This window comes from Lissotriton helveticus, chromosome 7 (genome assembly GCF_964261635.1).
Source record: "Lissotriton helveticus chromosome 7, aLisHel1.1, whole genome shotgun sequence".
NCBI lineage: Eukaryota > Metazoa > Chordata > Amphibia > Caudata > Salamandridae > Lissotriton > Lissotriton helveticus.
Genome location: NC_136068.1, coordinates 1,939,914,218 through 1,939,929,122, shown reverse-complemented (window position 1 = coordinate 1,939,929,122; position 14,905 = coordinate 1,939,914,218). Strand labels below are relative to the sequence as shown.

The 14,905-nt window shown below is 45.2% G+C and overlaps 1 pseudogene; it reads right to left on the bottom strand.

The window, feature by feature from the left end:
• LOC144769999 (E3 ubiquitin-protein ligase TRIM39-like) overlaps positions 1-4,566 on the bottom strand; it is a 75,352-nt pseudogene extending 70,786 nt beyond the window's left edge.
• Positions 4,567-14,905: the final 10,339 nt, after the last annotated feature.

Sequence of the window (14,905 nt, the reverse complement as noted above, 5' to 3'; positions counted from 1 at the left end):
TGAAAGGCAGATTGCCAATTTTATGACACCTTCCTCAGGGTGAGCACTCAACGCCACGGTAGCACGCTTCCGTTCTGATCAGATGTTCATTGTTAGTGCTTACCTCAAGGTTTTTGGTGAGTTGTGTATGTGCCTCGTGTAAGTCTTGAAAATGACTTCAGAACTGCTGTTCAAGGCCCTCTACTATCACATTAGGATGGTGGTAACTCCCTGCTTCATGTCTTCCCGGGCCCCACGCTGGCACCCTTAAGGGCAACCTACACGCTGCAGCACGTCTCACCCAGGACCTGAGCAAATATGATCACATCACCACTATTCTAATAGAACTTCATTGGCTCCCGTGCTGGCTCACACCATCTTCAGAACCAGCTGCTTCATTTACAGAGCCATCACCACCAGCACCATCTTCAGAACCAGCAGCGTCATTTACAGAGCCATCACGACCAGCACCCTCGCTTATCTATCAGGCAAACTCACCACATCTGCTGGTTTCTCAGTCCACCCACAGCCAAGACACTGAATAACTGCAGACTAAGAAATGTTAAAAAGAGAATAAAATAAAGCATCAAGCCCTTTTACCGCCCTGCAGCTGGATTTGAAACAATATCCCTCTACCCACCAGGACCGCTCTAGCGCGGCTCCAATTTAGAAGAGTTGAAGACGCACGTCTGTAAAGAACACTAGAACACAATGCAGTCACCACCCACAACCCAGCTTCCTCTCCTATCAATCACTGACTTACTCCTGCTTTTGACCCTGTGCAGTGCTCTGCTGCCTTCTGGCTAGTTTTACACCATAAAATGCCACATACCTACATACATACTTACATACATACATACATACATACATACATACATACATACATACACATATACATACATACATACATACATACATACATACATACATACACATATACATACATACATACATACATACATACATACTTACATACATTATACACATATACATACATACATATATACATACATACATACATACATACACATATACATACATACATACATACATACATACATACATACATGCATACATACACATATACATACATACATACATACATACATACATACTTACATACACATATACATACATACATACATACATACATACATACATACATACATACTTACATACATTATACACATATACATACATACATATATACATACATACATACATACATACATACACATATACATACATACATACATACATACATACATACACATATACATACATACATACATACATACATACATACATACTTACATACACATATACATACATACATACATACATACATACATACATACATACTTACATACATACATACATACATACATACATACATACATACATACACATATACATACATACATACATACATACATGCATACATACATACACATATACATACATACATACATACATACATACATACTTACATACATTATACACATATACATACATACATATATACATACATACATTAATCACCTACTTATTCAAGTTCAGTTCTGGGGTGCGTCTCTGGGGATGGGAGCCCCTTTCCACAGGATGCTGGGTTTGTGTTTGGGGTCTCTCGATGAGAATACTGCACTGGTTGGTGGTTCTTGCACCGGGCAGCCAGATAGGCTTCTTATTAGACTTCCTGCTGGGGCATGTGATGGAGTGCTGGTCAGGTGCAGTGTCCAAGCTCTCTTCATGTCACAGGCTCCTACTCCTCCAGTTGCCCACGTGTGTCCTCTCGAGCCCCGGACCTTTCATTTACACACACACTGTCTGTGACAGCCGGGCCTGGACTCTGTGCTGGTGCTGGCTACGGTCAGACCAGCAGTGGTTTCCTCTGGACTCTGTGCTGGTGCTGACTACGGTCAGACCAGCAGTGGTTTCCTCTGGACCCTGTGCTGGTGCTGCCTACGGTCAGACCAGCAGTGGTTTCCTCTGGACCCTGTGCTGGTGCTGACTACGGTCAGACCAGCAGTGGTTTCCTCTGGACCCTGTGCTGGTGCTGACGAGTCCGGTCAGACCAGCAGTGGTTTCCTCTGGACTCTGTGCGGGTGCTGGCTACGGTCAGACCAGCAGTGGTTTCCTCTGGACCCTGTGCTGGTGCTGGCTATGGTCAGGCCCGCAGTGGTTTCCTCTGGACCCTGTGCTGGTGCTGCTGACTACGGTCAGACCAGCAGTGGTTTCCTCTGGACCCTGTGCTGGTGCTGACGAGTCCGGTCAGACCAGCAGTGGTTTCCTCTGGACCCTGTGCTGGTGCTGACTACGGTCAGACCAGCAGTGGTTTCCTCTGGACCCTGTGCTGGTGCTGCTGACTACGGTCAGACCAGCAGTGGTTTCCTCTGGACCCTGTGCTGGTGCTGCTGACTACGGTCAGACCAGCAGTGGTTTCCTCTGGACCCTGTGCTGGTGTCTCTGACTACGGTCAGACCAGCAGTGGTTTCCTCTGGACCCAGTGCTGATGCTGCTGACTACGGTCAGACCAGCAGTGGTTTCCTCTGGACCCTGTGCTGGTGCTTACTACGGTCAGACCAGCAGTGGTTTCCTCTGGACCCAGTGCTGGTGCTGGCTACGGTCAGACCAGCAGTGGTTTCCTCTGGACCCTGTGCTGGTGCTGACTACAGTCAGACCAGCAGTGGTTTCCTCTGGACCCTGTGCTGGTGCTGACTACGGTCAGACCAGCAGTGGTTTCCTCAGGACCCTGTGCTGGTGCTGACGAGTCCGGTCAGACCAGCAGTGGTTTCCTCTGGACTCTGTGCGGGTGCTGGCTACGGTCAGACCAGCAGTGGTTTCCTCTGGACCCTGTGCTGGTGCTGGCTACGGTCAGGCCCGCAGTGGTTTCCTCTGGACCCTGTGCTGGTGCTGCTGACTACGGTCAGACCAGCAGTGGTTTCCTCTGGACCCTGTGCTGGTGCTGCTGACTACGGTCAGACCAGCAGTGGTTTCCTCTGGACCCTGTGCTGGTGCTGACTACGGTCAGACCAGCAGTGGTTTCCTCTGGACCCTGTGCTGGTGCTGACTACGGTCAGACCAGCAGTGGTTTCCTCTGGACCCTGTGCTGGTGCTGCTGACTACGGTCAGACCAGCAGTGGTTTCCTCTGGACCCTGTGCTGGTGCTGCTGACTACGGTCAGACCAGCAGTGGTTTCCTCTGGACCCTGTGCTGGTGTCTCTGACTACGGTCAGACCAGCAGTGGTTTCCTCTGGACCCTGTGCTGGTGCTGAGTACGGTCAGACCAGCAGTGGTTTCCTCTGGACCCTGTGCTGGTGCTTACTACGGTCAGACCAGCAGTGGTTTCCTCTGGACCCTGTGCTGGTGTCTCTGACTACGGTCAGACCAGCAGTGGTTTCCTCTGGACCCTGTGCTGGTGCTGCTGACTACGGTCAGACCAGCAGTGGTTTCCTCTGGACCCTGTGCTGGTGCTGACTACGGTCAGACCAGCAGTGGTTTCCTCTGGACCCTGTGCTGGTGCTGACTACGGTCAGACCAGCAGTGGTTTCCTCTGGACCCTGTGCTGGTGCTGACTACGGTCAGACCAGCAGTGGTTTCCTCTGGACCCTGTGCTGGTGCTGACTACGGTCAGACCAGCAGTGGTTTCCTCTGGACCAGCCCGATGTAGACTCCACCCTTCCACGTCATGAAAGTGCAACATTTGGGTGCATCTGACAATATATGCTCTGTGTGACTTAACTTCATTAAGGTGAAGTGAAGCATTTAAACGCATTACTGAAATGTATTCACGGTAGAAACTAGAGATTCAAAGACACGTGCATACTAATGCTTAGCTTAAACATGAAGATGTGTAATTCTCATTCACATTTACTCTTGCGTTTCCTGTTCTATTGCATTTATTTTGAAAGTTCATTGCATATGTTGACGTGAGTTCATTTATCCACGTGTTCATGTATCCTGAAGTCAAACGTCATATATAACAATTTTTCTTGTTTGTCCTCATTCGACATCAGATATACACAGAGCAATTTGGATTTCTCCGCTGCCCGCTCTTGATTGGCACCAGCTCGAGAGCTCTGTATCTAGAGGGGAACACTTTACACAGAACCTCTCTTTCCCATATTTGGTCAGTTCTGACCTTCTCCCTGGGTAACTCACAGAACAACCAGAGGGGTCAAGTATCACAGTGTAGAGGCATAATCATTGGACTATATTCATACCGCTAACAAGAGTGTCGAGCCAACCTACACATGGTAACCAAAAATCCTTTCGTGAAACCCTATCAAGCTTCATCGTATTTTAAATAGAATTAATTCAATCAAGAAGCATCTGAGATATATTTTTGATCCAATATTTACAAATTTCTCTCTGTGCAAGTAAAACTGGGTAAAACAATAAATTATTTTCCTCTGGAGACATTGACTCATAGTTTGGTAAAAAAAAAAAAAAATACCTGCCTTATGCTCACCTGTCCCCAACATGGCTTCAATACCTCTACTTACACTGACCCACAAATGATGTAGCATCGGGCAGCTTAAAAACATGTGCACATCGTCTGATATTTCCAGAGAGCATTTCGGACATTTTGGAATGGCTCCCTTTGCAAATTTAGAGAGTTTTGAAGGAGACCAGTATACTCTGAGGAGACAAAAGATGTGATTTCTCCTTAGTTTTTCAGCTTGAACTGTGGAATACAAGATGTTATAAGATGCTTGCCATAATTCTTTTGGACGAAGATCGGTCAGGCACTCAAGCCAGTATAGGTTCGCCACCTCTTTTTTCTTCTCGGCTTTCCTCCTCAGGGTGTTCTCCAGTTCATTGGATATACCAACAGTTGTTCCAACAGCTTGATGCCAACTTCTAATTTGCAGATATTTAAATTTTGACAGTTCATTATCTACAATGCTCTCTGGTACAAGTTGGGCCCAGCACGATATTCCAGCTGTTTTCAAGGGAGTTACTAAAGAGTCTTTGGTCCATTTAGGAGAACCTGTGGCATCCTAAATAGGGGCCAATGCACTATAGTAGCTCATTTTTTGTGTCTTTCTAATTTTGAACCGAGTAGAGGCTAATCCGTTAAAAGTCTTTAGGCGTACCCTTTTGAAAAATCTTGGATCACCAAATTTATATATAAAGCCTTGGTCTCCTCCCTTCAGATCTGACAGCATTTCCTTGAACATTCTCCCAATGTCCGAGCTGTCTGGTTCATTCAGGAGTATTTTTCCGGCCCTTATTAGAAATATCCATGAATAAGAGACTAAGGGCCAGATGTAGGTAGCCCAATACCGGTCGGTAATGGCCGAAATTCAGTAAATTCGCCCTTACCGACCGGTATTTAGGCTATCGAGATGTAGGAGCCCAACATATACCGATTTGGTAAATACAAATCGTTAAATACCGAATCGGATGTTATTGATTTGGTATTTACCGATTCGGCATTTACCGAATCAGTAGATGGTATGTAGGAAGCACATTTAAGAGTGCTTATGTGCTGTAAGGATTCATTATTTACCACCGACTACAAGTTGGTGGTAAATATCGAAACCCTTAAAAAAAAGCAATTTTGTGCTATTTTAACTGTGCCATGTGGCAGACATACATGCCCTTAGGGCATGTATGTGTGTCACATGTGCACACATGCACGATTCAGGGGTGCAACAGGGTGTCAATGTTACACCCTGCCACCCTTGAATGTGTTCCCCCTTTTACCGATTCGGTATTTACCGATTCTGCAATTCCTATTCATTCCTCTGGGCCTCCAAATACCGAATCAGTATTTACCGAATTTTACCGATTCAGTAAAATTTACCGAATCAATACTTATATAAATGTAAATCCGTATTTGTAAAGCTCGAACTACTCACTCTTACGGGTCTCAAGGCGCTGGGGGGCCGTCGTGGAAATTAAGTGAGCTATTGCCCAGAGTCACATGGTGCTGAGCTGAGCTGCCGCCAGAGCTGGGGATCGAACCCTGAACTCTGTGCTACGAAGTCAGCTGCCCTGGCTGCTGCACCACACCACTCCTCCATTTAGAGATTCTGAAATACCGAATCAGCAAAATTCGGTACTTTAGAATAGGTAAATTTGGATTACATACATCGGGCCCCATGTCTGGCAAACACAACCCTCCCTTGTTTTTCTTCCTCTGTGGTTTTTTCCACAACATCCGTGTATTTTTAGAGGCCCATATGAAGCGGTTTATTTTTGCCTGGAGTTTTTTCAGTCCCTCTTCTTTGAAGGCTCGGGGGATATTTTGAAATAGGAAGATAAGTTTCAGTAAAACCATTATTTTTAACTGACTCTACCAATTATTGTTAGTGGTAAGTATGCCGAGCTCGTTAGAGAATTGCATATCTCTTTGCTGATTTTATGGAGAGTTGTATCTATTATTCTCTCAATAGTCTGAGTGATCATGATGCCCAGATACCTAATTTCTTTTTTCACTAAATGTGTATGTGTATACACATTCCAAGCCATGCACTCCATTTTGGACGCATTTATCTCATAGCCAGATACCCGACCAAACTGTGACTCCAATTTGATTATTATAGGAATCTCCCTATTTAAGTCTGACGTGGAAACCATCAAATCATCGGCATATAAATTGAAATTGAAATTTTAAGGAATTTGTAGAGCGCACGATGACCAATTCTTGGCGCTAAGGGCGGAGGTAAGAGGAGGACTACTCACTCAGCGAAGGCTTGTGAAAAAAACCAGGTTTTCAACAGTTTACGGAACTCCATGTAATAAACCATACTTCTAATAGTAAGCGGTAAGGAGTTCCAAAAAGCAGGGGCCAGGTAGGAAAAACACCGGTCACCGTGTTTCTTCCTTTTGAAGCGAGGGACATGCAATAGATTTTTAGTGGAGGAACAAAGATCTCGGGTGGGAATGTAAGGTTTAAGTTTGGTAGACACAAATAAAGGGGCAGAACTAGCTAATGCCCTAAAGATCAGGCAGCCAAGCTTAAACAGCGAACGTTCAGTGAGGGGTAGCCTGTGAAAGGATTCAAGAAGGGGAGTGATTTGATGGGATTTAGGAAGTTTAAAGACTAGCCTTGCGGCTTGAGTTTGAATAAGTTGAAGACGGTGAAGCTCGTAGGCGGGTATACCGACATACAGAGCATTCGTGTAATCCAAACGCGAGATCACCATAGCTAACAAAATTGATTTGAACACTTCAGCACTGACTTGATGATGCATAGAGAGGTCACTGCTGACTTTGATGCCAAATCTGTTGACAGTGTGAGAGGGAGAAGGGGGAAAACCAAGGGAAGAGGGCGTGAAGGTAGAAGACCAGGGACTAAGGACACCACCGGTAAGGACCAGCTCGGTCTTATGTGGATTGAGCTTGAGATGGTTCATGCTCATCCAGTCGCGGATAAAAGTCATGATAGATTGAAAGTTGAGAATGGAAGAACGGGAAGAAGAGATATTAAAGATAAGCTAGAGATCGTCAGCGTAATTAAATACTGTGACATCCAGTATGTGAAGGGCCAAGATAAGAGGAAGAATGTAGAGATTGAAAAGAAGGGGAGAAAGAGAGGAGCCCTGAGGGACACCGCAAGTGACGGGACAGGCTGTGGCTGAAAAACCGGCTTACTGAACCGCCTGATAACGGTTCTCCAGACCAAGGCGAATCCATATAGGCCAGCACTCTTGACACGGTCGACGAAAATAGCATGGTCGACAGTGTCAAATGCGGCTGAGAGATCCAGGAGAACCAAGGCCTGGAAGGAATTCACGTCGGAGCCACGTCTGAGTTCATCAAGAACCGTAAGAATGACGGACTAAGTTGAATGCGCAGGATGAAAGCCCGCTTGATGAGAATCCAAAAAATTCGAGGTCTCAACAAACTGATTTAGGCAGGATGTAACGTGGCTCTCTAGAAGCTTCCCCAAAAAAGGGGAGTAAAGAAATAGGATGAAAACTAGTGGAGAGGGTGGGGTCTGCCCCTGTCTTCTTCAGAATGGTTATAACTTTGGCAGATTTGAAAAGGTCAGGGACCACCCCCAATGTGAGAGAATTGTTTAGCAAAGGATAGGGGGATCAGGACAAGCTGAGAAGACCTCCTTCAGTAGGTAAGCTGGACAACTATCAGTAGGGGCGCCCGATTTAACTTTAGAAAGCAAATTCGAAATATTTTCCCTGGAGATGAGAGGGAACTGGTCCAGAGTTGGATTTTGGGCTGAGGAACAGGGCAGACAAAATTGGGAGAGGGAAGGGGGATATTAGCTTTGATAGTAATGATTTTCTCAATGAAATACTCATTGAGGGAATTACAAAGAACTTGTGAAGGTAAAGGTTTAGAGCTAGCCCTTGTGGATGTAGCAAGGTCATGGACAATGGAAAAAATTTACTTAGATTTATTAGAGGAGAGGAGAATTTTAGATGTGAAGTAGTTCGATTTAGCGGAAAGAATAGATTTTTTGTAATTATTAAGTAAGGTGGGATAAATATTATATTTTAAAGTGGGGCAGTAACCAAGCCTCCATTGGCGTTCCGCTTGCCTTAGTGCCAGTTTTTTTTAAATTTTAACTCAGGTGAAAAACATCTGTTTGCATCACGAAGGCATTGAGTTTTCAGTAACTTGAGGGGCGCCAGCTGGTCACAGGCAGAAGAAAGCCAGTGGTTAACTGCCGTGGCCTGGTCATGGAGAGAAAACCCAGCAAAATCAGGACGAGAGGACAGAAGAGAAAAACAAAGAAGGGACTTTTCCACACGTCCCCAATTACGAACCGAGTTGTTGAGAGGGAGCTAGGATTTGCCAATCTCCTTAAGGTCAAAAGTAAAGGAGATGAGATGGTGGTCGGACAAAAGGCAGGGGCTAATAGTTGGAATAGAAATATCTACGTTGGCCGGTCAAACCTGGTCTAAGATATGACCATGGATATGGGTAGAGGAGTGTATATGCTGATCAAAATGCAAATTACAAAGGAGATCAGTAAAATCTTTGGAGTGAGAATCCTCCCGGGGGTCAAAAGGACAAAAGTTGAAGTCACCTAGCACTAGGAGGTGAGAGTTGTTAACAACTAAGGTGGCCAGAGGGGCATATTCACCATAACCACCTTTTTATCCCAGCTCTTATACGTAAAGGGAGATATTCTGGCATGACATCTGATCTCACCAACTAGGGATTAATGTACAAGTTAAACAACAAAAGGTGATAACGGGCACCCCTGCCTTGTCCCCCTCTGAATTTTAACAGGAGCAGACATGTTCCCGATCACTAGAACTCTAGCTATGGGGATTTGGTAAATCATGCTTACTGTCCTGCAAATCATTTCCCGCCAATTAGTCAGTCTCAGTATCTGCATTAGATAGGACTAATTGACTCGGAGAAACGGTTTTATGGCGTCCAGAGTATTATTAGCCAATGGTAATTTATGAAGCGTTGCTAGGTCTATTGCCCCAATCAAGTTGTAAGTGAGGTCTCAAATTCCTCTCCCTTGAACAAAGACTTTTTGATCCCTATGTAACAAACCCCCTATTACTCCTTTAAACCTCTCTGCCAAAATCTTGGCAATGATTTTATAGTCAAGATTCAGCAGAGAGGGGAGGAGCCAAGCTGGCGACCAAGATGGCCGCTTAGGCTCCCGGCTCTGCAGACCTCCTCATCCTGCTACAAGATCCTGCCGGTTATCCTGTGCCTATGCAACTCTCCCGGGTAGATGAAACGAAATAACGCTACACCGAGTGACCCCGAAAGTTCCACCTGCTTCGATAATGGAGAAACGTCACCTTGAAGTTTGCGGCCTACATCAGCATTGAAGCCGGGGCCTCGAGTGGGAGTGCAGCCGGCATCTAGTTGAACAACATCGGCCATAAGAGTTCGGGAGTAGTCGGTCCACCGGAATGGAAGCATATTTTGTCCGATCTTAACATCGAAGATCCGTATGGATTAGCGCCGAAATGGGGCAACTCAATGACACTACGGATGCTAGCTGAATAATTGGTTGTCGAAGCCCGGAATATATTCGGCTTGGTGCCGTCTAAACTGCGACCCGATGGTTCCGGGCATATCCTGAAGACAGATCCGCAATATCCTTGCATGTAGAGGGGTTGGAACGTGTGTCTTTGGTTCTAATTCCACTGGTCTATCCCGAGGGCCCAGGGGTGGACCGTGTACGAAACGCACGAAATGGCACTCAATATTGAACTTCGTGCGAATCGGACCCGATCCTCCGAGAGGTCAGGGAAAAATCGAACGGATGACCTGGGACGACATATCCTATCTAAGGGATCTCCGGGACCGGACCAGAATTTCCCTATCGAGGGGGACCAACTAGTGCTGACCAGGGTTGAACCTAAGCTTGGGGCTATAATGACGGCGATCGAGGGTCTTCATCTCTCTCTGAACTGGAAAGCCAGAGATTTGGAGCACAAATTGGATGCCGTGGCTTTTGGACTGGGACATACTGACATAGCTTTCGTTCAATTCAATGCCACTGCGGAAGTAACGACATCCACACTACCCAGACTAATGGCGGCCAACATTTCCATAAAACGAGCGATGCGGGAGACCCTGGATAGCGCATTAGCTAAGGCCCGGGTATTGGAGGTCCCGGTTATGTCAGTGCTCACACTATTGTTATCGACCGAGGGCAAATCGCATCAGGCAATGTATCAGATGACTCATGCGACGACTCAGGAGTGGCTCGACAAGGTGGCCCTTTTTCCCTTTCCGAACTCAGTGCACCTGGACTTTAAACAACATCTGCGGTTCTTATCGACACAGATGGGACCCAGTGACAATGCAACTGAGAAAGCCCAGCTGTTACCGGCTCGCTACTGTTCTTTCGAACTTTTCAAGATGGCGGCCGTCCGGTTTAATAACATTCGTGTAACTGATCGAACGGGTCAAGGCTGAGAACGACCTATCGTTTCAAGACTTTTATTTAAATGGTGGTAGTGCAGGAATCACTTTCTAATGTTGATACCGGGAGGCAGTGTAGGCGAGTAATATATCCCCCGATTTTCGCTAGATAGTGAAATGATAATGTATCCGTAATAAGGGGAGGCTTAGAACTGGCGGGGTGGGGAGAGGCCGGGAGCCTGTTCGAAGGCCCTCTTCCACATACTTCTTTTAGTATTTGTAGATTAGATGGGGCGACAGGCACACTGCTAGTTGGGGATTGGCGTAAGCTACATGCAGGGGTGCAGGGTGGGGGGTGTTGTGCACGTTTGCATTTTTTATTTTATTTTCTTTCTTTATTTCTTGTATATCCTGACTCTGTTTTTAGTATTAAGGTGCCGATGCGAGCTCTATTATTTTAATTAGTCCGTTTTTCCCATGCAATTGTCTGTACCTTATCCTGTTTATGATCTTAGTATCGAGGGGCGCAATGATCTTTGATATCCTGATTTTGTGGGTGGCAGGGCGTGTGGGTTGCGCACATTGATATAGGATAACTTCCCTAGTTTTATAATCCTGATTCGTCAAACGTGTGTTAGAATCTCATTGTCCTGCTTTAACGACTGGCGATATTGCGATCTTTCAATTGTTTGATTCTTTGTATGTGTTGGACTGCATTGCACTTGATACGCTCTTATTGTTTTTCCATTTTTTACAACAATAAAAAGATTTATAAAAAAAAAAGATTAAGCAGAGAGATTGGTCTGTATGAATCACAGGAGGTAGGTAATTGTGAGGATCAAGGTCACTGTGGCTTCATTCCACAATTTCAACATATTCCCTCCCTCTTCAAAGAAATGGGAAAATAACTTCTCTATTATGGGGATTGGGACCTCCATCAAACATCTATAAGTTCCGCAGGTAGCCCGTCCGGTCCTGCAGCCTTATCAGATTTTCCTGCAGCTATTGCTTTCTTAACCTCACTTCTCATTATTGGACTGTTTAGGTTGTGAGATTCTTCCTCACTGATTTTTTTGGGGACATATTGGTCCAGCCAGGCCTTTATTTCTTCTTCCCTGACTGTTTGATCTTCTCGAAACACCTTTTTGAAATGCTTTTGAAAAGCATCTTCAATCTCTACAGGACTCTTAAGTATGTTTCCTGAGGCCTCACGTCTTGTTTCTTTTATGATTCCCATTGCTAGGTCCTGTTTGGTCTTCCAGGATAGAAGCTTTCCACAGCCCTCTCCATACTCAAAGTGAGCAAGCTTGCTCGCTTGCCATTTCTTTTTTAACCTTGAATCAATCGCCGAATGATCCAATATATGTTCCTCCAGGTGTTTTACATCCTTCACCCAGTTTTTCAGGTCAAGACTGATTAAGAAGACATCTAGTCTGGATTTGCGACCGTACTTCTTATTATGGAAGGTATACCATCTTCTGTTTCCAATTTTGTCTCTCCATACATCAAGCCATCCTAGCTGTCTCATAGCATTCTTAATCATTGATCTCATCTTGCAGTTCTGAGTTGCTCTGTTTTTTAATGAGCGATCCATTTTATAATTCCGAAAGCAGACCTCTAAAGGGGGCGGAGTCGTCTATATTAGGACCATAATATCCTGCCACTGTAAATTTATAAGAGTGACACTTTAACTCAGCTCTGGCCCATCTCCCCATCTTATCTACTTTTCTGCATTCTAACATGATAGCAGGATTTATTTTAAATGCTAAGCCACACCCTTCATTCCTAATTGTTGCGTGGTACAAACTACATCCTGGACCCAGCTTCGAGTCTTACACAAGTTCCTTATCTCAATATCCGTTAGATGTGTCTCCTGGAGTACAAGAACTTATTCTGGGGCATCTTTCAGATATTGAAAAGTCTTTTCCATCCTGTATTTTGATCTTAGACTGTTTAAGTTCCATGACAGGACCCTCAGAAGTGCATTTTGGTCCACTATTGACTGTGCCATATCACTAATCCAAAATCAAATGTTTTGCAGAGCCTACTCGGGCACATTTGTTTTCACTTTTCTCCCACTGCTCCCCACCCTGTGCTCCCCCCTCCCTGTCTCCCCTTTACCTTATGTAACCCTCGCCTGGAGAACCCCCTTTTTCCGTATTATGGCCCACCCTGGCCTACGAGGCCCCCCCCTGCAGTCAGGAAATAAACTCATATTTTATACTGGCTTGAAGAGATGTTCAAGACTAGTTTAAGGCTAGTTTTGTGCTCCTATATATCCAATTTTCTTATTTTGAACTAGCGGGATATAAGAAAAGTAATACTATAAGTAATACAATAAGAAAATTTCACTTAGCTTTCTCCACCCCCCGAGGTGAGCTGTAGGAAGTTATCTGCTTCCTCTACTCGCCTGAACACTTGCATTTTATTGTTATGCATTACTTTTAGTGTGGCTAGAAATTTAAGTTGAGGGGTTGCACCCTGTTTCCTAAAGGGATCCAATAGCTTCCCCAGCTCCCTCTGCTTGGCTGCTGTGATGGATGACACATCAAACCGTACTTCAAAGGTTAGACCTTCTACATATAATGAGCCCAGTTTGAGAGCTTTATTCAAAATGTCATCCTTCAGATTATATGTTAGAAAGTGAACTAAGATTTTCCTGGGTCTGATTTTATTCGGGCTCAGTCTAAACGGGTCCCTATGCACCCTTTGAATATCTACCATAAGAGCTTGCTCTGAAGTATCAATTTGGGTTGCTTGCTTAATCAGTTGGACCACAAATTCTTTGAGATTGTTTCCTTCAGCCCCCTCGGGGATCTTGAGCAGGCATATATTGTTTCGCCTTTGGAAGTTTTCAAGGGAATCTAACTTATCCTGAAAGCCCATTTCCCTTTCTTTAATCCTTCTTATATCCTTTGTGGTTTCCTCTGATTTCGAGACTAACTCTGCTGCAGTGGATTCCAATGCTGTTGTTCTGGCAACTAATGAGTCTAGTTTGTCCTCCATTTTTTCACATGACAGCTTAATGTCAGCTTGGTTTCTTTTTGACACCACAAACCTGTTTCTGACTTCCATTGTCAACTTTTGCAGCAAGTCTGAAACTGACCGAGAAATAGTCTGTTTAGCAGGGTCTGCAGTGTCAGCAATGTCCACCTTCTGACCTGCCGCTTGCTCACTATTAATACCAACCTAATGATTGTCTCAAAAAAGCCCATCTCCCCCTGGTTCAACGAGGTGCTCATGATTGTAGCATTATCTCCATTGTCTGCCATCTTTGTTTTCTTGATACGTTTTCCTTCTGCTGTCTCCGCTATCTCCACTTCACCTTCAAGTAATTTTAACCTATTTGGACTTTGATTCCTTCAGGGTAATCAGCGTATTCCAGTAGCTTCTGGGCACGTTTGGGGCAATGCCTGTTATTTTAATATTAGCATGCTCAGAGCAACCTTGAAGTAACTCCTCAGCGATAGAGTCAGTTTCACTTTCTGAGGGTTTTTAGGGGTTTGTTTTTGTTTTCTTTGATCTTTTCTTTTTAGGAGTAACCCATTCCCCTGGTGTTGCTTTTGATTTGGGAGGTGGTGGTAGTTTTATATCTTTTTTCCAGACTGCGTCTCCTGTTTTATGATGATACCATGGTGTGTTGATTACTTAATGTTGGTTGGTGCCCAGAATTAAATTGATTTAAAGTTGCACGTCTCAGGGTGTATCTACTTTGTTTCCCTGTGCCACTACTGCCTGTTGTCCCCACCACTTTGAAATCTTCCACCAATCCGTGAAAATTGAGTGTCAGGCTGCCATCTCCAGCCTTGTCCCCCCCATATTGGACTTACTATGCCTCTCGCTCCAGCACAGTCACCAGCGCCGATCTTCCCAGCCGACTCTGTCTTCCAGTGGTTTCCTTACGACTCCTGTGAATTTTGCAGCGTGATTGTTTGGCCTCTGCCGCTACCGCCCTGGATGGGAAAGGGTGCCATGGCTTTCTGCCCTGAATCCACTTCTCGAGCTGAGCGTGACCAAATCCGCTCCCGGGCCACTCGTCCCCCCGGGGCTGCTCTCCAGCGTGCACGGCCACCACAAACCAAGTTGAACCCGCCACCTTCACTGGGCC